At 50.1% G+C, this 23,862-nt stretch overlaps 1 long non-coding RNA gene across 10 annotated transcripts in view; it reads right to left on the reverse strand.

Moving 5' to 3' along the window:
• The window catches only part of LOC109703414 (uncharacterized), a 33,439-nt gene extending 13,791 nt beyond the window's left edge, over positions 1-19,648 (reverse strand). For 3 of the 10 annotated variants that reach the window (XR_012446021.1, XR_012446027.1, XR_012446029.1), the window contains exons 1-6: positions 19,536-19,648; positions 16,868-16,964; positions 15,905-16,654; positions 14,259-14,372; positions 9,679-9,800; positions 164-246 (exon numbers count right to left, since the gene is read on the reverse strand). This is a non-coding gene — a long non-coding RNA (uncharacterized lncRNA). Of the gene's footprint in view, positions 1-163; positions 247-9,678; positions 9,801-9,893; positions 9,970-10,083; positions 10,248-14,258; positions 14,373-15,904; positions 16,655-16,867; positions 16,965-19,535 lie in introns of all 10 variants that reach the window. The other 7 variants (XR_012446025.1, XR_012446022.1, XR_012446030.1 and 4 more) reach the window with 7 other exon arrangements.
• Positions 19,649-23,862: the final 4,214 nt, after the last annotated feature.

Raw genomic sequence — 23,862 nt, forward strand, 5'->3', positions numbered from 1 at the left:
GAACACGAGCCCCAGGTCACCACTCGCTTAGCTCACTGAGTACTCCCCCTGCTCCCCCACAGGCACAGGCCACCAGCCCGCCTAGCAGTGTACTCCGGGTGACAGCCCCCCTCCCCATGAGCCACAAGACCACAAGTGTGCTCATTGTATTCTGGCCACTTACGATTTAGCACTGGAGGGTCCCAAGGGCATGTATCCGGGTATCCAGGGTCCCTTCCCACGCAGAATTCCAGGTGGTAACTTCGGCTGGAAGGAGAAAGCATGAAGTCATGGAATAGAAAGTCACCCAGGTCAGCAAGGAATAGGAGGCTGGAGGCTAAGGGTAATGGTTTTCCAGGGGTCAGAGTGACCTGAAACAGGAAATCCTCACCTGTAACAAGTGTGGAGTCCATGAAACCAAACATTCTCACTCATTTTCACACTCACTCACCCAACAACTACCTAAGGGGTGTCAGGCACAGGTGCAGAGACAGCAGCATGGCTCCTAACCCAAGAGTCCTAGGATTGGTGTCACTCTGGGGCTGAGGGCTGCTTTATGGAAACCAAAGGTTTGCACAGGTGAGAGTTGAGCTGCTCCTAAGGGTGGTGAACCACTCCCTGGCAGGCAGAGCATTGAAGACATCTCAAAGAGAGAGTTTGGCCGTTTGCTGGGAGAAGTCTAATAAGAACTGCGGTGGGTGGAGGGGGGGTAGAGGTATGGTTCAAGTGGTAGAGTTCCTGCTTTGCAAGCAAGCACAAAGTTCTGAGTTCAAATCCCAGTCTCTCCCTCAACCCCCCAAAAAAGGAAGAAGAACTACAAGAGGCAAGCTGGGCAGAGGGCACAGGAGCCCAGGAAAGTGGGCTGCAGCAGGAGGGCCAGAGTGTGGGCAGTGCTACAGTGGTGGGGTTTTCAGTGGGCAATGTGCACTCATCTTGGGAAACAAGATGATTTCTGTGAATTTTCCTCCTGTTCTTTTCTGTAAACTGAAAACTACTTAGGAAGAAAGACAGCCTACTCATTAAAAATAATTTTTTAATGTGGTACTTGTACACAATGGAATTTTACTCAGCCATGAAGAAGAATGAAATCTTATCATCTGCAGGTAAATGGGTGGAACTGGAGAACATCATCCTGAGCGAGGTCAGCCAGGCTCAGAAGACCAAAAATCGTATATTCTCCCTCATATGTGGACTTTAGATCTAGGGCAAATGCAGCAATGTGGTTGGACTTGGGTCATATGACAAGTGGAGAGCACATATGGGAGATATAGGAATAGGTAGAAAACCCAAAACATGAACGTGTTTGATGTCCCCACTGCAGAGGAACTAATACAGAAACCTTAAAGCAACAGGTTATCATGATCAGGAACCAGTGTAAAGATCAGTTAGATGAATCAACATGGGTTGTAACACATGGGTACACGAAAGCAATGCTAGGAATCTCTCTGTATAGCTATCCTTAACTCAACGAGCAAAAATGCTTTGTCTTCCTTATTATGCTTATGTCTTCTCTGCAACAAAATTAGTGATAAGGGCAGAACAAGACCTGCCTGGAACTGGGGGTGGGGAGGGTTGTGGGCAGAGTGGAGAAATGACCCAAACAATGTATGCACATGTGAATAAATGAATAAAAAAAATAAACAATTTTTTAAAAAGCTGATATTTAAAATGTGTTACTAGAGTCTGTTAAAGGTAAACAAGTGGCAAAAAGAAGGTCTGAAATAGCTGAATACTGGAAGTCAGGGGTCAGGGCCAGGGGCAGGAGAGAGCCAGGGTCTGCTTGAACCCTCTGGGGACGTTTTCCTGGTAGACACATATGAGGCAGGAGGCTGGGGAGGGGAGAGGACCAGTGTGGAGGTTGTGAAGCCACCTGAAGACTCAAAGGCAATAAGGGAACATGGGCGTGGCAGGGGCTCTGGGATTTCAGTGGTCCCCAGAGATGCCTAGTGCAGGCCACCAGATGCCTGCCCCACTAGCTCTCCAAAGACCTCTTGAAAGGATGAAGTGCTCCCCAGCTCCCTACCTCACCCTGACTCCACCCTTCAGGGACACCCCAAGTCACTTTTCCCTCCTCCATTCTTGGGCACCAAATCCTACCAAGGCACAGAGTGGATATCTCTTATTTCCAAATCCTCCCACAAACCCATTCTCTGACCTTGCACGCCCCAAACACTGTTTTTCCATAACCACTTAATCTGAAATCTTTTTTTTTTTTTTTTTGTGGTATTGGGGCTTGAACTCAAGGCTTACACCTTGAGCCACTCCACCAGCCCATTTTTGTGTTAGGGATTTTCGAGATAGGGTCTCACAAACTATTTCCCCAGGCTAGCTTCAAACTGTGATCCTCCTGATCTCTGCCTCCTGAGCAGCTAGGATTATAGGTATGAGCCACCAGCACCGGCTTCATTTGAAATCTTGAAAATAAAGTAGGGCAGTGAGGAGCTCATCGGAGACTGGGGGGCAGACTCTGGCTACCCAAAGGCTCAGGACCACCCACCATGTAGGGAACACCACTTGAGACAGTCTGGTCCTCCCCATGAGCCCTGCATGGCTGGGGTGGTCGCTCATCATAGCCACAGTCCTAAGGTCACAATGGGACTCCAGACCAGGAACACACAGCAAGACCAAAGGCACTGCTGTTTCCCACAGGAATATGAACCCAGTCCTTTGGTCTGCTGCTTCTGTTTTGGTCTTATTTTGTTTTTAATAGGAGCAGGAAAATCAGAAGCCTCTTCGGGCATCTGGGTTTTCTCTTGCCTCTGCTCCAGGGCCCCCTGGACCCTCCGCGCTCCCCACTGTCCTTAATTAACTCTGCAGGCAGACCCCAGGCTGCTCTGTGAGGACACAGCACGACGGAGTCGTGCCTTGGTTTAAACGCTGCGTGTACCAGCTCTGGGCCTGCCGTGATGTATTAATAACGCAGTGCAGGGCTGGAATCTTAACAAATGTCAGAAAAACTGCAGAGATGAGTCACTGTCTGGAACCAAAGGAAAACACAAGGCCTCCTTATAGAGTCCAGAGGAACAATTGTCACAAGCCTTTGATGGAAGACCTCATAAGTGTGTGTACTGAGCTCATAGCCCACGTAGAAAGCGTTGGTAGACACACCAAACATCCTCCACAGCTTAACAGGATTAGAACATTCTAGCTTTGCACCTTGAGATTTTTTTTTTAAGTTACTCTTCTCTGGAGGCAAACAGGACCTAATTGATCTGGCGTGTCTTTGGTACAAATATCTTACAGATATTTCAAACAAAGAGAAACGTCAAAGAATTATTTTTACTAAAATGTTGACTTCAAGAAATAGAGCCTGCAGTTACACAATCAGCCTTGCCTCTGATCTCATACTTCCTACCTGTTGAGTAAATACCACCATTTACTCACTTCCCCTGACAAATGTAAGCCCTTTGCGGAGCTAATTTCCTGTACCCTTGTGAGCCCCGGGTCCTGGATATTATGGGCCCATTTATGAAAATGGGAAAGGTAATTGGGACATCTTTTGAAATAGTGTCCCCTCTCCTGCGCCAGGCCCCCATCAGTCTTTCCTCTAATTTTAGTTGGTCGGGTTACAGAGGATGTTTACATATGCCTATTCCTGGAATTTCACCTCTTTGCTTCAGGAGTGGGCAATTAGAGAGAATTAGGGCCTATTTGGTGCATGTTTACCGTTAATGGATAGAGAGGCGGGGGCAGCCTTGGGAAAGCAGTCTGCTGGTCTAATTGAAGCTGGCAATTTTTTGATTCCGCATTTCAGCTCGCAGGTATTGTAGCAACCAAGGTCACAAAACAAAAGCTTCAGCCCACCATGGTAATAACCAGGCGTAGGCCTGTGGATGGTCTGATGAGCATCTTATTACAGCACCGAAGCTCAGAGAGAACAAGGGATGTGCACAAAGCCACCTTCCATGGATGCCACTCACTTTTCCCAAAGTTGCTATCCTGCTGGCTATTTCAAGAAGGTCGCCCTGTGTGGCCCAGAGTGCCCACAGGGGCTGTTGCCAGAGGTCTCATGACCAAAAGGCACAGGGTGAGCCACCGGGGATAGCACACGGGTCACACCCTCACAGAAGGGAAGCCACAGGTCCAGTTCTCATTACACAAGAACCAGTCTACACCCAAAAAGGGTTTTGCAGCCTGGTGATGACCCACTCATTTGAAATAATGCCCTGTAACATGTAATCCATGCACCACAGCATGTGGGGTAGCCCCTGGGAGCTGCCTGTGACTCTGAAAAGCCAATGATGGGAAACTGGCCAACAGCTGTGACCACAGACCACACTGGTCAAACAGAAGCTGTCCACTGGCAGGAGACTCCATGCCCAGGACCTGCCACCTGCGCATTCTGTGGCCTCTGAGGAGGAAGTGACCCTCTAGGGCCTCTGGCTCCTCATCTCTGAAGCAGAGGGTCAAGGAACCCAAGGTCTACAAGATCCCCACCATTCTAAAGACCCAACAGCTGGGCTGGAAGAGTGGCTCAAGCAGTAGAACACCTGCCTAGCAAGCATGAGGCCCTGAGTTCAAGCCCCAGTACCTTCAAAAATAAAATAAGACCTAGCAGCAACACACACAAACTGCAGCTGACCACCAAGAAGGAAGAGGGACCCCAATACCTACAGAGCTCCAAGGGCCTCAGATGACCTGCAGATGGTTAAACTGAGGCCCAGAAGACTGAGACAGGGACTAAGGTCACACTCATAGTCAAAGGTATGGACCCAGGCTAATCCATAAGCACATGCTGAGCCGTGAGCCCCACACCCATTCCTAGCTCACTCCTGATTACCTGACAAGTCCCAAGTAACAAAGGGTGACCTGCCAAGAGAGTAGTAGAGCCTCAAATTGGACAGATGGGGCCTCCATTCTCTGGCAAAACAGAGGCCTTACTTCTCCCACACCCTGAGCTGCTTCTGGCTTACAGAACAGGTATAATTAACAGGCTGCTGCCTCATTTCTTCCAGATGGAGAAACTGAGGCCCAGAAGCCACTAGTAACAAAGAAGACATTGGCCAAGACTGAGGCCCAGGACTCCTTCCTTTCATGGCAGGGACTTTGCCCTGATTATCCAGAGTGGCCCAAGCTCTCAGAGCAAACTGGGACAGTGATAGGGTAGCCAGGGTCTCTCCAATACACTGCCCACAGAGACCATGTGGCCTCTTTTCCCCTCCCTAACCACGGACACCTGCCTGTGGATTTTGGAGCCCCTATTCCCAACAGGGATTGACTCTAGGTCCACCCACAGGATGACCCAGAGAAAGGATTGGAAGGCAGTCCAGTAGTGCAGTCCCAGAAGGCCAAGACGTGCAGTCACCCTTTGGCCCCTCTGACGGTCCTCCTTCCCCAATTTTCCATTCTGGAGTTTGGTCTCTCAGCCCCATTCTGTCTCTAAGGCTGTCTTTCAGGCATCAAGCCCAGTTTGGTCAAATTCTTGTTTACAGGCACAGCCATTGCAACACTTCTCTCCTAAAAGACTTGCAGAAATAGAGCCCTGAGACAGAAGCGCACAAGTACACCCAGAGTCACGCGAGCGGGTGGCTGGCTATGAGGGTCATTGTGCTGCCTGGGTCAGACACACACTCAGGGCCAGGGGGTGGGGGGGCCCACGCAGCCTAGAGGGAACACACACACACTCCATTCCAGGAAGGTAATTGAGGATTTCTTTTCTTTTCATCTGAAGAAAGGGCACCTTCCATTGACAGGGTGTATTCACAGGACCTGGGAAACTCATCTGCACTTGCTCTCCCAATTACCCCCAGGTGGCTGTGCTCCGTGGGGCTCCCCCACATTCCTTTCTGCCTGCGCCTTTGTTTCCAGCTGCAGCGGCCTGGGAGCTCCCAGGCTAAGAGTCTCCTCTTAAGCCCCTGCCAAAGACCCTATTCACTGAGAGAAGAGAAGCCTAGCAAAAGGTGGTGGGCGCCTTCCTCCTGCCCCACTCCCAGGCTGGGGGCGGGGGAGCACTCTCCATCTGCATTTTTCTCTTAAGCCCAAAGAAATTGGAGAGCAATTAAGAAAGTCATGACTATACCGGTCACCACCGTCCTCTCCTTAATTAATTCCTCTCCCACACACATCCCCCTCGAGTTGGGGGGCCCATGCTGGCCTCAGTTGCCCAGCACCTGCTCTGCACTCCATCCACTCCCCCATGAATACCCAGGAATTCAGGGTGAAGCTAAGAAGACAAATATCAACCTGTCAGGAGATCTGGTAACAGTTCTTTCTGAGAAGCCTGTTAGAACAACCAGTTTTCCATTGTAAGGACCAAGACCAAGCGTCTGGCCTTAGGACTAGACAAACCCAAAGGCACTAGACATTCGAGGAGCAATGATCACCTTAAAGATGGAAGCCCAGGACCCCATTCCTGGTGTCATTCTGTCCAGTTTCTGAGCCTGAGGTGTCCAGGAAGGGATGCTATCCTGCTCCTCACCAGCTCCCCTAGGTCTTCCTCATTCCCACCTTTCCTGGCCATGACCCATTCCTCATCACAGAGGTGATGCCACCCTGCTCCACCCATTCCTCACACCCCTGAGGAGCCTTCTTCTGCCAGGTGGCCATGGAGAGCCAAGGTTTGGAGCTGCCTCATTTGACTTATAACAAGAATTGTCCTTACCCCAACATCTCTCCCTTTCAAACAGGGAAACCTACACTTGAGATGGCCTCATTTGGAGAAGTCCAACTCTTTCAGAATTGTCCATCTGCTCTACTTCCTTATTTTTTTCTTGGTGAGAGGGGACAGGGCTGGAAGCAGCAGGGTAGACAGAGGACTGGTTCTCTGGACGTGTTCACAGTCCATTACATTCCAGTCTCCTGAGAAGAGAATGTGCCAGGCTCCCCAGGTTTTTCCAGTATGGCTGTTCCATTGTTCTGCAGCACCCACTGCCTTTTAACCCTTTGGAATCTTAATTTCTCCCCTCCACCCCCTTCTGTGTAAAGCTTCCTTTTTCTTTTCCAGGAAAAATTCATTAGCAAGCTCATTAAAAGATGGGAATTTTTTTTTCATTCTTTGAGGAAGTCAGATTGCTCATTAAAAAACACATTTAAGTTACTTCATGTAAATGAATGAACAAGAAACACATGCATCCAGTTGCCCCTGTGTCTTGCCAGGTTTTGACATTATTTGGAGAAATGTACTTGCAAATACATTTGAGATTGGAATCACAACTCAGAAGGCATGAATGAGGTCAGGGGCCCTGAGAGCCACAGCAAGCAATGCACAGGTGGGAGAATGCAGGGGTGAGAGAGGGGCCACAGTGTTCTCAACTAAACCCTTGCTTCCCTTTCCCACCCACTCAGAGGGGTAGTGGGAGAGGAGAGCTTCCAGTCAAGATGGCCATCTTTTCCCGGGCATCTGTGCACACCCAGAAGCATCCAGCGAGAGGCAAACCCTGGGGAACTGCTTAGCACAATGACAAATGACCAGAGACCCCCACCCTCCCACCAGGGTGACAGGGTCCTCTGTGCCTTGCTGCTTGGTTGGTCAGGGCCTCATTTCCACCCCCTTATTGCTCAGGGACTGACCAATCCATCAAAAAAGAATTTTCCTGAAGATGATCGTTCCTTTCAACAGTTAGTAATGGCCTTTCTGCAATTCCTGAGATGACTGTGTGCATGGCTATGTATTGTGGTATGTTTCGATGTCTTTAATTGAGAACTTGGTATATTTAATAAAAAAACCAAAAAAACCTAATGACACACAGAGCCCCAAAGATGTAATTCAGTTGCAATGTAGCTTCATGAAAAGCCTAGGAAACTGTGCTAGAAAGACCCTCCTATTCCAAACTCCCGCAAGGACAAGGGCTGGCCACAGAGTCTGGGGTCATCTGGGGTGGGCAGAGTGGCCTTAATGGATATGCCTGTTTGGTTCCACCTTCACCCTGCCTTTACTGTAGGCTCAGCCCACCTTGTAAGTGCCAAAATGTCCCTGAAGAGCAAGCCTAGCAGCCTCAGATGCTTAGATGGTACACGGATGCTTTGTCTAAGCTCCGGATTCAGTACCCCCAGGAGCCAGCATCCTACCCTGTGCAAAGCTCCCCTCCCAGGCCTCCTCTCCACATCACGGTGTTTGCAGGTGGCTCAGCAAATGCCAGCTGTGGAGTAAATGTCACAAGGCAGAGCCTTCTCAGTGCCTTGGGCACACACTCCCCACCTCTCTGCAGCCTGTCAGGCTCTCCTGTCGGGCTCTCCAGAGAATGAAAACAAGCAGAGAAAGGCAACAGCAGGTCTGGGGGCCTCTGCCTCCTCGGCCTGCACTGCTGGCTCTTATTTAAAAATAACAGCCCCAACCAACCTCAGTTTCTGGGGAGAAGGGCAAGGCTGCAGAAGAGCTGTCTCCTCAACTTCCATTTGATTAGAGAACAGGATGGAAGCTGAGTTACAAAACAGAAATGCCACAGAGAACAGGGGGCCCACATACAGGCTGGCACATCTGCAGCAACCACAAACAGGGGCCTGGCAGGGAGCTCTGTTCACAAAGACCCCAGGTGTGGGCACTCAGAACCAGTGACAGAGCAGAGCCCACAGAAAAAAATCCTCTTCCAGTCTCCTCAGCCTTCATACTGGCATGGTCATTTACCATGCAACCCTGAGCCAAATGGAGTGGGAGCCTCCTCCTCTCTGTGTCACCTTATTAGCTTCCCTGAAAGCCACATCACGGCAGGGGACCCTCCAGGTCACCCACCAGCCCCTCTGGTCCTTCTGCAAAGCCTGGTCCTAGGTTCCCCCTGGAGCAGCCCCACCCTGAGCCCTCAACAACTCCATTAATGCAACTTGATAAGTGAACCTCAAAAAAAAAATAAATAAATAAACAAAAATAAATGATGAGTCCTGGGGGGTTGTGCGGATGTAATCCTCTGCTTTCTTCATCTTCTCTAGCAATGCTGATTTTATTTAAACAAACAAAAACATTCCCATCTCATTGCAATTTCAGGGGTGAGGAAAAAGGGCCAAGAGAAGAACTCACTCAAAACCACAATTTGATTAAAGGACATTATCAAAGCCTCATGTGTGTGAGACTGTGATTCTTACAGAGAGTGACGTTGCCATGGCTGGTGGGAGAAATGTCTTCCAGAGTGGCACAGACAGTCTCCTATGTCCACAGCTCTAAACAGGCCATGGCGGCGGGTGGGTGGAAGGGAGGACAGAGAGACCATGTAGTCATTTCACAAACCTGCTCAGCCGTGTTTATTGAGTGCCTACTATGTGCCTGGTCCAAGCCATTTCCAAGGAGCTATATCAGAAGTAAACACTCCCCACTTATCGTCCCTGGACCCTGAATGCAGTGAGCAGGGTGGACCCTCACACAGGCCAGTTTATTTGTGGCAAGGGTCTCCACTCCAAGCAGCTTCCAGGCCCCCAGGCTCCTGAAGTTGATGTGGAAGGTTGGTAGGTTGCCCCCAACTCAGATTAAATGTCTATCTTTTGTGTGTTTTGGGAAGTGTGGTGGCTCAAGCAGTAGAGAGCTTTGCAAGCACAAAGCCTGAGTTCCAACCTCAGTCTCACCAAAAAAAAAAAAAAACTTTGTTTTGTTTTGATTTGTTGAAACAGGGTCTTACTATATAGCCCAGCTATATAGCCCAGGCTGGCCTGGAACATTCCAGCCTCCTTCCTTAGCCTCCCTAATGCTGGGATCACGCTCAGCTAAATGTTTACATTCTTGAATAGAGCAGACCCTAGTGAAATCATGTGTGTTTGAAGACGCAAGAAACTCACCCTCAACTGAGGTGGTGAGACATGCTGGGAAGAAGGCTTGGGTCCTGGTGGCGGGTCTCATGGGGTCCTCTGCCACTTCTATCTGCTGTTCTTCAGCCAACATGGCCAGCAGGTGAAGCCAGCTTTGGGGAGGGACAGACAGTTAGAACCATTGCCAGGCAAGCATCCTAGAAGACCACATACACTCCCACGAGGAAGACACAAAGCAGTCTCACCTGCTCTACTGTGGACAGGGGCAGTTCATCTGACACGAGCCACAGCAGGGAAAAGTACAGAAGCGATGCAACAGGCCTGGTGGCAGCCCCCAAAACCAACACAAGGTAGTCAATAAGGGGCCTAGCAGGGCCAGGCCCAGGACTCAAGGGACATAGTGGCAGGATTAACAAGCTGGTGGACAACACCCACCAGGCATGATGACGAGGGGTCTCGGGCCAGTAGGCCAGGACATAAGCCTGACTACAGCCCTGGGTCACTCAGACCCTGGAAGCCAGGCCCACAGAAGGACACATCTGAAGCCAGGTGTGGGGAGAGGGAGACACCAACACAGCTTGTCCCACGGGCACCAGGACCTATTGTAAACCAAGACAACATTAAGCGGACCAGGCGATGATATTCAGACCTGGAGGCAGGGCTAAAAGAAATACACAGGTGTGAGCTTGGCCAGAAAAGTGAGTCTGTTATTCAGAGGGCAGGTCAGGAGGTTCTAAGCCCAGTGACAGAGGCAGAGAGGAGGCAACAGATAGGCCTGTGGCAAGAAGAGCGCCAAGTGGGTAATGAATTTGGCCGCTGAGAAATATGGGAGGAGCCATCAGGAAAAGAGCAGGTAGACAGCCAAGCACAACTACAGCCTGCAGACGCTTCCTGGAGGCTCTCACCATGGGCACAGGCCCCATCCTAGGGGGCCAAGAAACTGGACTGAGCCCCAGGGGGAGGAAGGAATCATGTGATGGGGGAGGTCCACACCACAGACCCCATCTCAAGAGGGAGACCTGTATGGCCAAGGCCTGGGGATACCCACCATAGCTGCTCTCATACCCACCTTGGTCCCAGGCTTCAGGGCCAGGGGTTCAGAACAGCTGTCCACTCAGCTACAGGGATGGAGTGGGGGAAGCAGAGAGGGGGCAAAGCCCTGGGGTTGGGTAGGCTTGTGTGAAAGGCAAGGCAGACAAACCAAGCCGACCCCGACCCCCTTGCTGCCATCTACAGGGCGGAGACCACCGCTCCAGCACCTGAACAACCCCCCCGGTCCACCCTCCCTGCGAAGCAGAGACCATCAAGGATGCACTAGGTGGCAGGTGCCAAGTCCGGGGACCAGGACCATGGGCATGCTCAGTTAGGATCAACTGTTGGATGACGGGATGGACACATGGGTGAATGCAGGGGCGCGACCAGCAAGGCCCCCTTCAAAAAGGGCTGGGGTGGGAAACTGTCCATTCCCAAGGACCACGACACCCGCCATCCACCCTTTGAACTTAGGACTCCTTGTGTAGCCCACCTAGCTGCTCAGGTGTGGCAGTCGAGTCCTTTCATTCACTCACCTGTCCAAGCATACATCCCACATACTCTTACTGAGCCCCACTATACACCAGGCTGGCGCTTGGACACCCAGAGAAGGGAGGGTTGGCCTAGGACACCTCAAGAAGGCCAGATTCCGAATTGGTAAGGGAGGGGAGGGAGATAAAGACTGAGAAAGAACAGAGGTGGAGGGAGAGGGCAATAAAGGCAGAAAACAGCACTTCTCAGAATTGGGGGATAGGCTTTTCCTAGCCTCACTTCCCTACTGAAGCCTCAGTTTTCTATTCTCTCCTGAGCCTCCAGGATTTGCCTCAATAAATGTTAAGTAACCATCAGTCTCTGGGTGTCCTCAGGCCAACTCTGAAACAAACCAGGACCACCAGGCTGGAAAATGGGAAAGTCGTGTCCATACAAAGCACAGACATGCTGTTGAGGGCCCCAGGAAGCAAGGAGATGGGCTAAAGAGCCCCCCAACATTCCCAGGAGCAGCCAGCTCCAATCTGTCTGCTCAAGACCTTGGGAAAGCGGCCGGTGGGCTTCCAGAGACCCAATGACTGGGGCAGAAAAGCCACAGACTCTCCATGTTTCAGGATGTTAGGATTTCAGGGTCCTGAATTGTCCCCCACCCACCCCCAACCTCTAAAATACTCCCCAGGGGCTCCTACAGTATTCATAGTGGCTTTGGAGGCTATATTTTAATGACAGATTTGAGGGAAGGAGGGGCCTGGGGATTCTTTACTATTTAAAAGAAGTCTTCTCACTTGGAAACATCACAAACTGCTGGCTCTACACTCCAATGGTGGCATGAGGTCCCCCCTTTCAGAGAGCCCCGCCCTCATCCCAAGTCCCTAATTTATACTCCTCCCTATAAAAGGTGGGCTGCTCTATCCTAGTCATTCAGCAAATCTCAACTCCACAAAGAGGAGGTGACCGCAGGTTTCCACCTCCGCAGACCAGGTGAACATCCCTCTACACTGATTTATTAGGGCTGGCTAGAGTTAGTTCTTCTCATTTGGAAAGTGTTCTATTCTGATCCATAATCCCACAGACCCTTTAGCCAATGGAGTCACTAAGGGAGGGAGGTCACTGAATTAATAACATTGTCTTGCTTCAACCACCTCCCTTCTCTAGTTTTTGCCATTTCACTGAAGGAAATAGTGATCTAATCCTGATTGATCTGCCTTGGGATGAGAAATGTCCAGAACCTGGAACAAATAAGAAGTGGTATCATACTCAGGACACACCTGCTCTAAAGATATTAATGAAGGGTAGCAATTCTGGGGGGAAGAGGACCGTGTATATGAGTGAGTGAGTGGGTAGCAGGGGATAAGAGATTTAACTAGGGATCTAATGGCAGAACTGAGCTGTGGTGCCAGGTGAGAACCCAAGGCCTCGCTCATACCAGGCAAATGTCCTACCACAGAGCTACATCCTCAACCCCGTATCTGAAATATATCTCCCCTTAATGGTCCTGACAAACCACTGGCCCCCTGAGCCCCATCTCATCAGTACACTGGTGCCAAAGTTGAACTAAATTTGAAACTATGTCCTTTCATGGGGGACCCCTAGGGTGCCAATATCCCACCATCTCTTCACCTGCATGGGGCACCCTTGGTTGTCACTGTGATGACTAGCCTAGCCCTGGGCCTGTAACTTGGCTCTCTGCTGCCACCCCATAATCCCTGGCATAAATTCGAAGCTCTCAGTGGGACTTGAAACAAGTCAAGTGAGAGCTAGGGACAGAAACTGATCCCTGGTGCAGCCCCTGGCCTGGCACTTGGAGAGTGGGAATGAATCTTGCTAGTTGTGCATGCAGAGAGTGAACAAAGAAACCTTCTACAATGCAGACTCTGGGGCCCTTCTCCCAAAGCTACCTTCAACTTTCAACCCCATTCAATAGCCTTCGCGCTGGGATGGGGCAAAGGCTTCAATGAGGACCAAAAGGACCTTCAGCTGCAGCCCCAAAATTAGAAGTGTGGCTTAAGAACCTGAGTCGCCCCGGCCCTGCGGACGCCAGTTCAGCTTATTATGATAATCAGTGTGTTTTTCCTTTGCAGACAAAGAAGGCTCCTTATGAGATGAATATTGGAACCCAGCAGCTTCCTCATTAGCGTCTGCGGCCTCTTCCTTCGACAAGGCCCAAGATTAGCCCTGTGTTCATTAAGGGAAAAGGGCGGAAAGTGGAATGAAACTGAAAAACCCAGCTGGGGGGCTGGGGAGGCTCTGTTCTGTGAGCCATTCATTCATGGCAATACTTCGTGTACCTTGGGGACTTAATCACCAGTCAACGGGGGCGGCAGGGAGGGAGGCAGGAGGCACAGAGGTTAAACCTGATGAAGGAGTTAAAAACCCAAAATGGGGCGATTTGATTTGGAAGCTTCCTGGGATTTGTCATTGGGATAATCAATTTAAAAGCTTCTTCCTGTTTTCTTTCTTTTAAGCCTGGCCTAGCCTAACCTAAAAGGAAACCTTTTACTAGATGAGTTTTTGGTGTGTCTTAATTTTCTCTTCCCGACTTCTTTAACTTTAAAGCCATTTTAAAATTACTCTTTTCTTCTTTCTCTCCCCTACACTTCCTCTCCCTCCCTCTATGTCTTTGGTCCTGCCCAGTAGTGACTTTCTTTGTGTGCAAACCTAATGGTGACTCCAATTGCATTTTTTTCATGAATATTTGGTTGACATTACCCTTCAAGTCTAGCACTTACCTGTAGGCTATCCCACCTGACCTGCTAGTAGTTTATTAACCTGCTTTACAGCTGAGATGAGATGGTTTAAGAGAGTTACCCTAACCCCTAGTCTCAGTGCTAGGTGGTTTAACTAGGACTTCAACCCAGGTCAGCTGACTCCTAAGTGCTCAAGGTAGCATGGTGAGTTTTTAAAACTGGAAGACCTGGATATGTAAGTTCCCAGGGAAGCTAAGAATGAGAGAGGTAAGAGCAGGTATCTCTATGAAGGTGGCAAGGAATGTGTGGTATATGTTAATAAAAGTGGGCCACTGGAGAGAAGGGATGTAAATGTGACAAGCTGGAAACGTGTCAAGGCTAAAGCTACAGAAAAGTTTTTACCTGGGTGGGAGCCGTTCGATGGAGAAGAGTAAGTCAGGAAGCAGTGGGTTGAAGAGAAAAGTGGAGATGAGGAAGGAAAACAGCGAGTGTAGACAGGCCTTTGGAGAAGCCGGGCTGTGAAGGAAAGACAGACACTGGAGTGGCTAGAAAAGAGGATAGGCAGAACTTGGAGCTCCAGGGTTGGGGGGGAAGGGAAGAGAGCAGAGTCAGGAATTCAGAGGAGACACAGAGACAAAGTGCAAGCCTGAGACAGGTACACATTTACTTCTAAAACTTAACAGGTGATGGGGGACAATAACACAGGACCCAATCGGAGATGCCACTTGGTAGCCTCTGCTTCCCTGGGAGGTGGCAGTCCGGTCCCAGGTCAGGACAGGAGTTGTGAGGATCAAATGAATGGATGATTGCAAAAGAGAGACCCTCAATTTTACAGCCCACTGGAGTGAGCCTGGATTTTCACTGACCATAAATGATTGGTCCTGAACATTAAGGATATAAAAAGCAATGGTAAAAGCTCCTACAGTCTCTGGAAGACAAAAGGTTCCTTCCTAATAGCCTGAATTAACTCAAAGCAGGTCTCCGCCCACTTCATTTGTCACCTTCTAAGTCATCCTTCCACCTCCATTTGCCATATAATCCAATCAGCCCCTTTCAGATGCCTGGGAGCTATTGTCTACACCAAGCTGGGCTTCTCTAAAGCAGCCCAGTTGTTTTTGTCTTGTCCAGACAAAACTGGTTGGCTTAAAAGGGGACCAAAGAAAGTGCTGGTCAAATGAGGGCCCCCAATTAGCTTCCAAGAGACTGTTTTCATTATCTTTGTATCCCATACCTAGCCTGGTGCACTGGGCACACTGTCAGCTTTTCAGAAAATGTTTGTTGAATTAATTCCATTTTTATTTATTCTGGAATTTATTTATTGAGTACAAACACACCCAGCACCTACTGGGTGCTGACTTATTCATGGCGGAGAACAGAACTGGGCAGTGAGGGTTCTTATCATAGCAATTTACAAAGCACTTTCATGGGAGTTACATCATTTGATCTTCAAAAGCACCCCGTGGCCCAGATAAAGCAGTTGTTTGGGGGGGGGTTGTTGTTGTTTTTGGTGTTTGTTACTATTTTTTTTTTATAATACCCATTTAGACCATGAGAGGAGCTGAAAGTTGCAGGAGTTAAGTGACTTGTTTAAGGTCACACCATTATTAACAGGTGAAGCCAGCACAAGGTACCAGCATTGGGGCCACCCAGACCCCAAGATCAACCTGGGTGGCTAGGATTCTAAACAAACTATTACTCTGTCAAATGATTGATTTGAAATAAGAGTTCATAGAACTATGAGCTGGGGGCAGCAGGGGATCACGGGTAGCTACGATGGTGACCTTTTGCCAGCAATATGACAAAATACTTAGATCCCTCACCTTCAATTTCTTTAACGCCAATGTAAATGTGACCCCATGGGACAGGGGCTTAGATTTCACAGTTCTCTTTTCTGCCTGCCTCTTTAAACTTGCAAATCCATGCCAAGTTCATTCTTCTCTGGAAATGAGGCTGCCTCGTTTTACATACATATATTACATAGGAATGACATGTTCATGCTACATAGAAAGTGCTCTGGAAATTGCCACATGCATAATTCATGTCCTTACTCAAGTCTGCCCGATGGTCACTCTCTGTGGAACCCCCTACCTGGTGCAAGGAAAGCTCCAAGCACAGGTGCTGTCAGGAGTCTGTTGAAGAATAAACAAGACAAGTAAGACAAAGGAGTGGGGTGGGAAGAGATTGACCTGCAACCCTTTTCAACAAACATTTGCTGATGGCCTCCTCTCTGCCCAGCCCTGTCCCAGGCTACTTTATCTCATTTAATTCTCACAACAACCCTAGGAGGTTGCTCCTAATGTCCCCATTCCCCAGAGAAGGACAGGAACGAGACATGCCTTGGGCGGGGGGGGGGGGGGGGGGGGGTGTCAGTCGCATGCTCATTCCAGAAGCCCACCCAGGGCCCTGGAATTGCCAGCTAGATGCTGGTGACCCTTGGCCCAGGTCCCCCTCCTGAGAGGTTCCCAAAGGGATCCTTCCATTCAGGACACTGTAAGGACAACCTGGTCAGTCACCAAAGACTGACCTCCCCCTTGGGGAGGGAAGCACTCCAGTTTGCTGGCAGGTGAACACAAGCAAAGAACACAGGGAAGTATTCAGGGTCAAGGCACAAGCATAGCAAAGATCGGGGGTAATAACCAATGCCCCCTCACTAGGGCACTAGTTTAAATCTTTAGCCAGAAGCGAGGGCTGGCCGGTAAGGGCTGCTCCTCTTCGTTCTTCACCATCCTGGTCCTGGGGGTCTTCTGGTGGCTGCGTTGTATGCTGATGGGGTCCAGGAATCTGTTCTCCTGGGCCCTCTGGAAGTGATCAAAGGTTAAAAGACCCACTTAAAGTCCAGTTTAGATATTAGTTATAATGTAAGTTAATTAATTACAGTTAATATTAATTAGTTTAAATTATAAATTGTCTTTAATGGCTAATGAAGCTGGGGGTGATAAAGGAGGGTGGCAGGGTTGAGGGAGTCTGCCTGTCATGTTGTATGCAAATGACAGGAGGAGGGGCTGAGGTACCATGAGGTGGAAAGGCACTTTGCAGCAGCTTGGCATCCAGAGGAGGTGGTCCTTGAAGACAGGGGACAAGCCCATGACGTCATCACTGAAGAGAGACCTATGGCATGAGAGGGGGCTGATTAGAAACCAACTGGATGACCTCTAATGGCCAGCACAGGAACAACAGAGAGAGGGAGGGGGCAGGTGGAGAAAAAAGGAGGAAGGAGTGGGAAAGGGGGGAGGGAGGAAGGAGGAAGGCCTTAGGAGGGAAGAGGGAGGGGTGTAAGAGGAGGGAGTGGTGTGGAGAGAAGAGGGAGGAGTGTGGAGGGAGGGGGAGGAAGGAAGTGGAGAAGGGAGGGAAAAGAGGGAAGGGGAGGGGGGAACAGGGAGGGGAAAAGAGTGAGGGAAATGAGAAGGGAGGGGGAGAAGGTTAGAGGAGAAACAGGAGTGGGAGGAGGGAGAGGAGAAATAGGAGCAGGAGGGGGAAGAGGAGAAGTGGGAGGGGGAAGAGCAATGGGAGGGGGTAAGGATGACTTGATTGACAGGTCACAAGTGTTAGCTGTGTGCGCATGCGCCATCCAAGGCCTAGGCAAGCGCGCCAGGAATTGTTTGCACGCTGAGACCGCTAGGGGGCGCGCGGTCCGCATTCAGAACCTAAGAGCGCAGCCACCTGAGGCGCCCCCGCCTGCGCTAGGGCGCAGCTGCCAAGCTGGCGAAGGTGGGCGGGGGAGCGCCCAACAGGTCTCAGGCCTGGAGGCGGGCATGGCCCTCCCCAGCCCATCACGCAGGGCCGCTATGTATCCAGAAAGCCTCGTCAAACTACCACCAGCTAAAGCCCACCTATAGATACGGGCTAGCACCCCCCACACGCGCCCATAGGGCCTTCTGCACCCCTATCACAGGGGTCACCTCGCATAGAGCTATGAGGAAATCAAGAGGACCCCCACCATAAGAGGCCTCCCAGAGCACGACTACACTTCTGCTAAGTAAAAACTCAGAAATCTTGCCTCCCACCAATTAAACATCAATTAATCAACGTTTAAAAAGACCTAGTTCTCAATACACCATGCGTACTCATTTTTGTGGTCTTGGAAAACATATTAAAATAAAAGACCACTCTGACCCTCCCCTCCTTCTTCTATCCCCCTCCCTCAGGCATCAACACCTTCTCCCCCAAAATCTTGCTTCCCTCCCTCGCCATAGCAAAAATCTCAAGACCCCGCTCGAGGGCGCTAAATTAATTTATGTATCTCTTCATCATTCTCAAGTTAACCGCATCTTCCTAAGACCCCCAGAAACCAAAAACCACTGAAAATAAACTAATCTGCGTCCACTCTTGCACGACACCTTAAGTCACACAACCAAGTGCCCATGGCAGCATCACTACCCTGTACGAATGCTGCAGGCGCTCCCCACTGAATCCCGAGGACCTCAAAGCATCTCCCCCTTAGGTAAATGAACCCAGAATCTTCTAGCAGATCCTGCGCCCGGCCCCCTCCAGCAGGAGAACAAAGGCCACCTCCCCTCCCCACCCCGCCCCCCAAAATTCCGCAGTGCCACCAGCGCCCTCTTGCGGCCAGCAAGAGAACTTTCCAGAAACCTGCCACGTAGCAGCCCGCTTACGCCCCCCCACACACGCACACACAAGCCCGCCAGCTCAGAGTGGGGAGGGGGCGGCTTGGGGGGCCTTGACAGGGACAAAGGAAATGGCAAAAGGCGACTTTACCGAAGTCAAAAGCCTGCAACATGTCAGAATCTCCCAGCGACCATCACACGCGATGCTGAAAAGAACCCCGGCCCCCAATTCTCTGCTCCCAGCACCCAGAACCCCCCCTCCACACACCCCTTTATTGCATTTTCTCTCTTCCCTCTTTCCAGACACAAGGACAAGGTTTTCCCTCCATCCCAACCCCCCTCTTGCTTATATTCTACCTGTGCTCCCAATTCCTTGACCCTCCCCTCAAACCCTTCCTCTACAAACTGATCCTAGGGGCTTCTGGCAGGTTCGCACTTAGAAACCATCTCTCTCCACTATTAAAAGTGCATGGTCGGGGTTTAACCACATGCTATGGGTTACAAATTTTACTCTATATTTTGCCTGGAGTCCGCTCTGCACTAAACCTGGGTTACTTGGGTTTGAAATCCTTGGCAGATCGGAACCTCTACCCCTCGTGCCCATGGTCTACCAAGAACCTAGCTAAAAACTAGGGTAAGATAGATATACTCGGACACCCCTCTTTTCGGGTGCTTCCCCCCTAATTCATGGGGCATGCAGAATGCATCGCCGCCATGTCTACCACTATTTACATGATAAGGAGATTCTAAAGGTGGCCCTGAGCCCCAAAACACAGGATTTGGGACCTCAGTAACTGATACAGTGGAATCCAAAGGAGAATTTTTCTGATCTCTCTGCCTCTCTTAGTCTGAGTCTCTGCCTACCCTCAAGGACTGGCCGAGAAAGGTACCCTGGTGTGTCCCCCCCCCTCCCCCAAGGAAAATGTGCCTCAAGATCCCCTTCCCTGATAGGATTTTCATGTCCGATGCTTGGGAACCAGGCAAAGTAGCCGCCTTCAGGAGAAGGTCCCTGGCATCAGTCTTTCGGGATGTCCAGGAGGACAGAGCCCAACCCAGAAAGGGATGTCGTCTTCCTTTTGCACATCCTTCAAGACAAGGATGGCCAACCACTCACCAGGTGAGGGATTCTCGCGTGGGCGCCCCGGCTCTTCGGAGGAGCTCCAGCCATGGCCAGCAAGCCAAGGCGAGCTCTATCTCAGCTCTCCGCGGTCTGCGCTAGGGGCTGGCTGGGTGGGGTTTATATGGAGGCGCAGAAGGGGTGGTCTCTGACGTCAGCGCATTCTGCTGCAATGCGCTCATTTCTCTAAAAATGATTGGCCGGAAAAATGAGCCCCCCAGATTCTATGACAAATTGCTCTAGCCGCACCCAGACTGCAGCAAAGAACGGAGGAAAAAATTCTGCCGCAGTGCCCGTGGCCGCCATGACCAACACCCTGTGGTCGCTGGTGTTTCTGCCTTACATGAGCCCTGACCAGTGGAGACAGGGCAATTTGTGTGTATAATTTGTGAGGAAATCACCCCAAGGGATGGTTGTTTGCAGGCAACCAAGGGTAAAGGTAGGGTGCTGGGGGGTCGGCAAATCACACACCTGCCTGATTGGGCATATCGATCAGAGGATGTGGGCATAGGGAAAGAAAACGATGCTTTTTGCTTTTTGTTGTGAAAAATAAAAGGCTCCGGGTGAGATAGTTGGCAAGCCCGAGGTTGTCACCCCATTGTAGCGCACCCTGTTTCCGATCAGCTATCTTTGATATGGAAGACTCTGCATAGCATCTTGGAGTCAGAAAAATCTAGTTTTGAGTCCAGGGCTTTGCTGCTTACAACCTGTATGCCCAGAACCCTGAAATATCCCTTCCTCTTTCAGTGGTCTGCTTCTTCCACCTAACAAGTGGGTACCCCCAAACCAGGGTTATAATAAGAATGTTGACGTGAGCCGCGTCTCCCTACAAGAAGCACTTTGCATGTGAGGACAGGGTCCTATGTGGAGATGGCTGGGGTGCACCCTGCAACTTGGTGCAACTTAGGGTGATTTTCCCATGCAAACACTTTAAAAGAAGACTTCTGCCCCCTGCTCACACACCCCCCATCCACACACCCCCTGCCGCCCCGAGAAAACAGGCAGTGACACATGTTGCCTTGGAGCAGAACTGCCTGGCCTCATGCTCCGGTACTTGGCACACGAGAGCTAATCCTTAACAGGTGGCGCCTTCCGCAGCTCTGCATTGCCTAAAGGGGCCAAGTGGACACTGCCGTCAATCAAATGTCCTCGGAAAAGGTCAAAATGCTGTTGAAAGGGACGACGGATCTATCTTAGGGTGACAGGTGGGTGGCAGCCGGGAAGACAAGGAAGGAGCGCCTGGTGACAGAAAAGGGGTGAGAATGAGTGATGGACCCTAGAGGGGAAAACAGAAGCCCTTTTGGGGTATCAGAAAGTCTCCACACTTCTTTGGGGGGTTCCAGATGCTTCTGAGTGAGCCCCCCCTCCCCATCCCCAGCCATCTTAGGAGATGGTAATGCGGAGGAGAGATTCCGGGGCTGAAAGGGAACAAGAAGGGCCACTTGTAAGCCCAAGGCTACTGTGAAGAGACGTGAACATTGACCACCAGGTCTCAGAGACTCAGTGGAGCCTTGGACCAGCGCTCGGTACCAAGTAACTAACTGCACTAGTGGGAAGATGAAGATCTGTGATTGGGGTGGTGGGAGGGGGTGATCTCAGGGAGCTATCTGAGCGTGTCAGATAACGTGGGGAAAAAAAAAACCTCATTTACAGCCTGGGGGGCACTTTAGAACCCCCCCCAAAACGAGAGCCCGGGAATCAACATTTGCGAGACAGAAAGGCCCCCACCAGGCACAGACATCAAGAACGCTTCAAAAAATCATGGCTCCAAGCACCCCAATCAAAAGGAGAGCGTTATTAACCACGGTGTTAATAGCTAGGATACAGCCGGAGCTGGCCGGGGCCAATCAACAGCGAGGAGCCCCTGTCGTCAAGACCCCATAGCCAATCAGACTCTGGCAGACCTGGTTGCTAGCCTCTGGGGGCAGAGGCAAGGGGTGCGCATTGTCACAGGGGGCTCACATTCACACTCTGCGCGTGGGAACTCAAGGTGGCCACCAGAGAGCATCAGCAGTCACGCACTCAGTGTTCCTGGAGGCTTTCTTAAAAGCAGCCTCGGTCCTGCAACTCCAAAACGACATGAGTTGATGCTGTAGTGGGAACCCCAGGCCTCCGTGGCCAACCCCTGCAGGGCCTTAAAAGGAGAACCCTTCAGACACCCAACAATCTCTCTCCTCAAGGCCCAGCACCCATAAGGAAAGGTGGGCCTCCCACAGCAAAGCCAACTCCTGCTTTTCTCCTGAGCCCCCCCTGGCCCCTAGGCCTGTTTCTCAGAGTCTAATGGCAAACTCCACCCCTCTGCTTCAAGGCCTTACTGACAGGCCAAGGTAAAAGACCCTGGAAATTATGTGTTTCTGACGAAATCACCGCAGTTTCAACCTCAGCTTTGCTCCCTCCTGGCTGGGAGGCCGAGGTCCAGGCCCTTCCCCTCTCTGGGCCCCTATTTCCTCATCTGGAAAAAGGAAAGAGTTGGACAGGAGAGTCCCCAAGGAGCCTTCCAGTCCTGCTTTGCTTGATTTGAATGTATACATCAGGCGAGTCAAATGTCTTCCAGAACATTCTGCATGACAGTAATTAGTATCAGGTGTATCCTGCAGTCCATGTGGTTACTTCATCATGCTGCTTTTCTTTCCATTCTATTTTATTTTAAACAGAACTCCATGGTAACATGTTTATCCTTCTGGCTTCCTAAAAGAAAAAGATAGGAGGAAAAATGGCAAAGGGAGAAAGGGAGAAAGAAAAGATTACTCTAAAGTAATCTCCACTGAGCATGGTTTAACCACAATTTTAAAAAAATCCATATGTTTAAATGTTTTTGTTGGCTTTTCTGGAGTTGAGAACCCAACTTTTTAAATATTTATTGGTCCACAGCAATGGAAGAAGTTCTTGAAGAAGCCAAACCTATGGTAATATTTGGAATTGAGTTTTTTTCTCCATCTGGGCAATGCTCACCATGTTTTCCCTGCTCAGAAAGGACGTTTGAGGGCTCTGATTTGTATCTACGGGAGAAACAGACAAGGAAATCCAGGTTTGAGAAATGGAGCACTTTTCTGTGTGCATGCTGAAACCAGGCTCTCCTGCAGGCCTGGAGGAGGAGGGCCCATGTCCACCCTCCCAGCCTCCGGATCCACTCAGCTTGCTGTTCCTCCTCCTCCTCCTCCTCCTTTCACATAGATCTAATTCAAAGCACACATTTTTCTTATTTTTTTAATTCATACTTGGGAACCCTCAAAAACCACGTGAGCAGTCTCCTATCCGCATGTACATACTTGTGGGCAAATGTACAAACGTCCTAAGATTCAGCCGGAAATGAACACAAGGTCCTCTTTTTCATCTCCCAGGCCCGGGCAAATGTGCTCTCTTCTCAAAAACCATACTGAGGGCTATTCCAAAACAGCATACCCAAGTGCCTGCCTCTCTGAGCAGCCTTCCCAGTCTTCTAGGTCCCCCAAGTGTTAGTGTCCCCCACAAATCTCTTGGGGTGCTCTTGAGCTACCAGGCATACGGTTACCAATTCAGACCTCTCAAGGTTACATGTCCCTGAGCCCCTCCCATCCTACCACAGACCTCAGCCAAAGTCATTGGCCTGCAGAGTACCTGGAGGTTCTTCCCATGACACTGGGTGGGTTGGTTGGTTTGTATTTGTATGAGGGAGCATGGTATTGCCAGCTACAGTTCCTGTGCTTCCCATAAGGTGCACCAGGTAATGAAAAATTTAGAAAAAATGATCTTTCAAACAACAGTCCCATCTTCTGGGGTCCTAGAATTGACTCTTCTAGAAAGTACACCCACGCCAGCGCCTAATGTCAGGAAAGCTCTGCTCCCCTGAAACCAGGATTCTAGGTGCATCCTCTATGTTCACACAGGGTTTATGAAATTGTAGACACCAAAAGAAAAGTAAGTCTAGAGCCTTCTGCAGAAGGCCAAGAGTAAAGTTCACTTCCCTCAGACTGCTGGCTCCATGGCCTGGGGGAGTGAGTGGCTTTGCTCTTCAGGAAAACTTCGTAACTTCCAGTAACCAAGAACTGGAAGGCAGCACTTCCACAATGGTCCTGTTAGTTGTTCTGGGTGAATGACTTTGGGGCAATTTTTCTTTTCTTTTTCTTCTTTAATAACTGTCTTTCCTGGCATGTATTACTTTTATAATCTCTTTGTCTTTAAATGCAGCAGTCCAAGAAGACGGACCATTTTAGCTCCTTCTATAAGGGCCTCAAATAGAAAATCTTTTCCTAACAAGTAAATAAAAATCTAAAGACTCGTGATGAGATATATCTCCTGCCTGCATATCAGAAGGCATTTCCTGAGCAGAGGAGTCCTTCATCCA

The sequence above is a fragment of the Castor canadensis genome, chromosome 3 (genome assembly GCF_047511655.1).
Source record: "Castor canadensis chromosome 3, mCasCan1.hap1v2, whole genome shotgun sequence".
Lineage (NCBI taxonomy): Eukaryota > Metazoa > Chordata > Mammalia > Rodentia > Castoridae > Castor > Castor canadensis.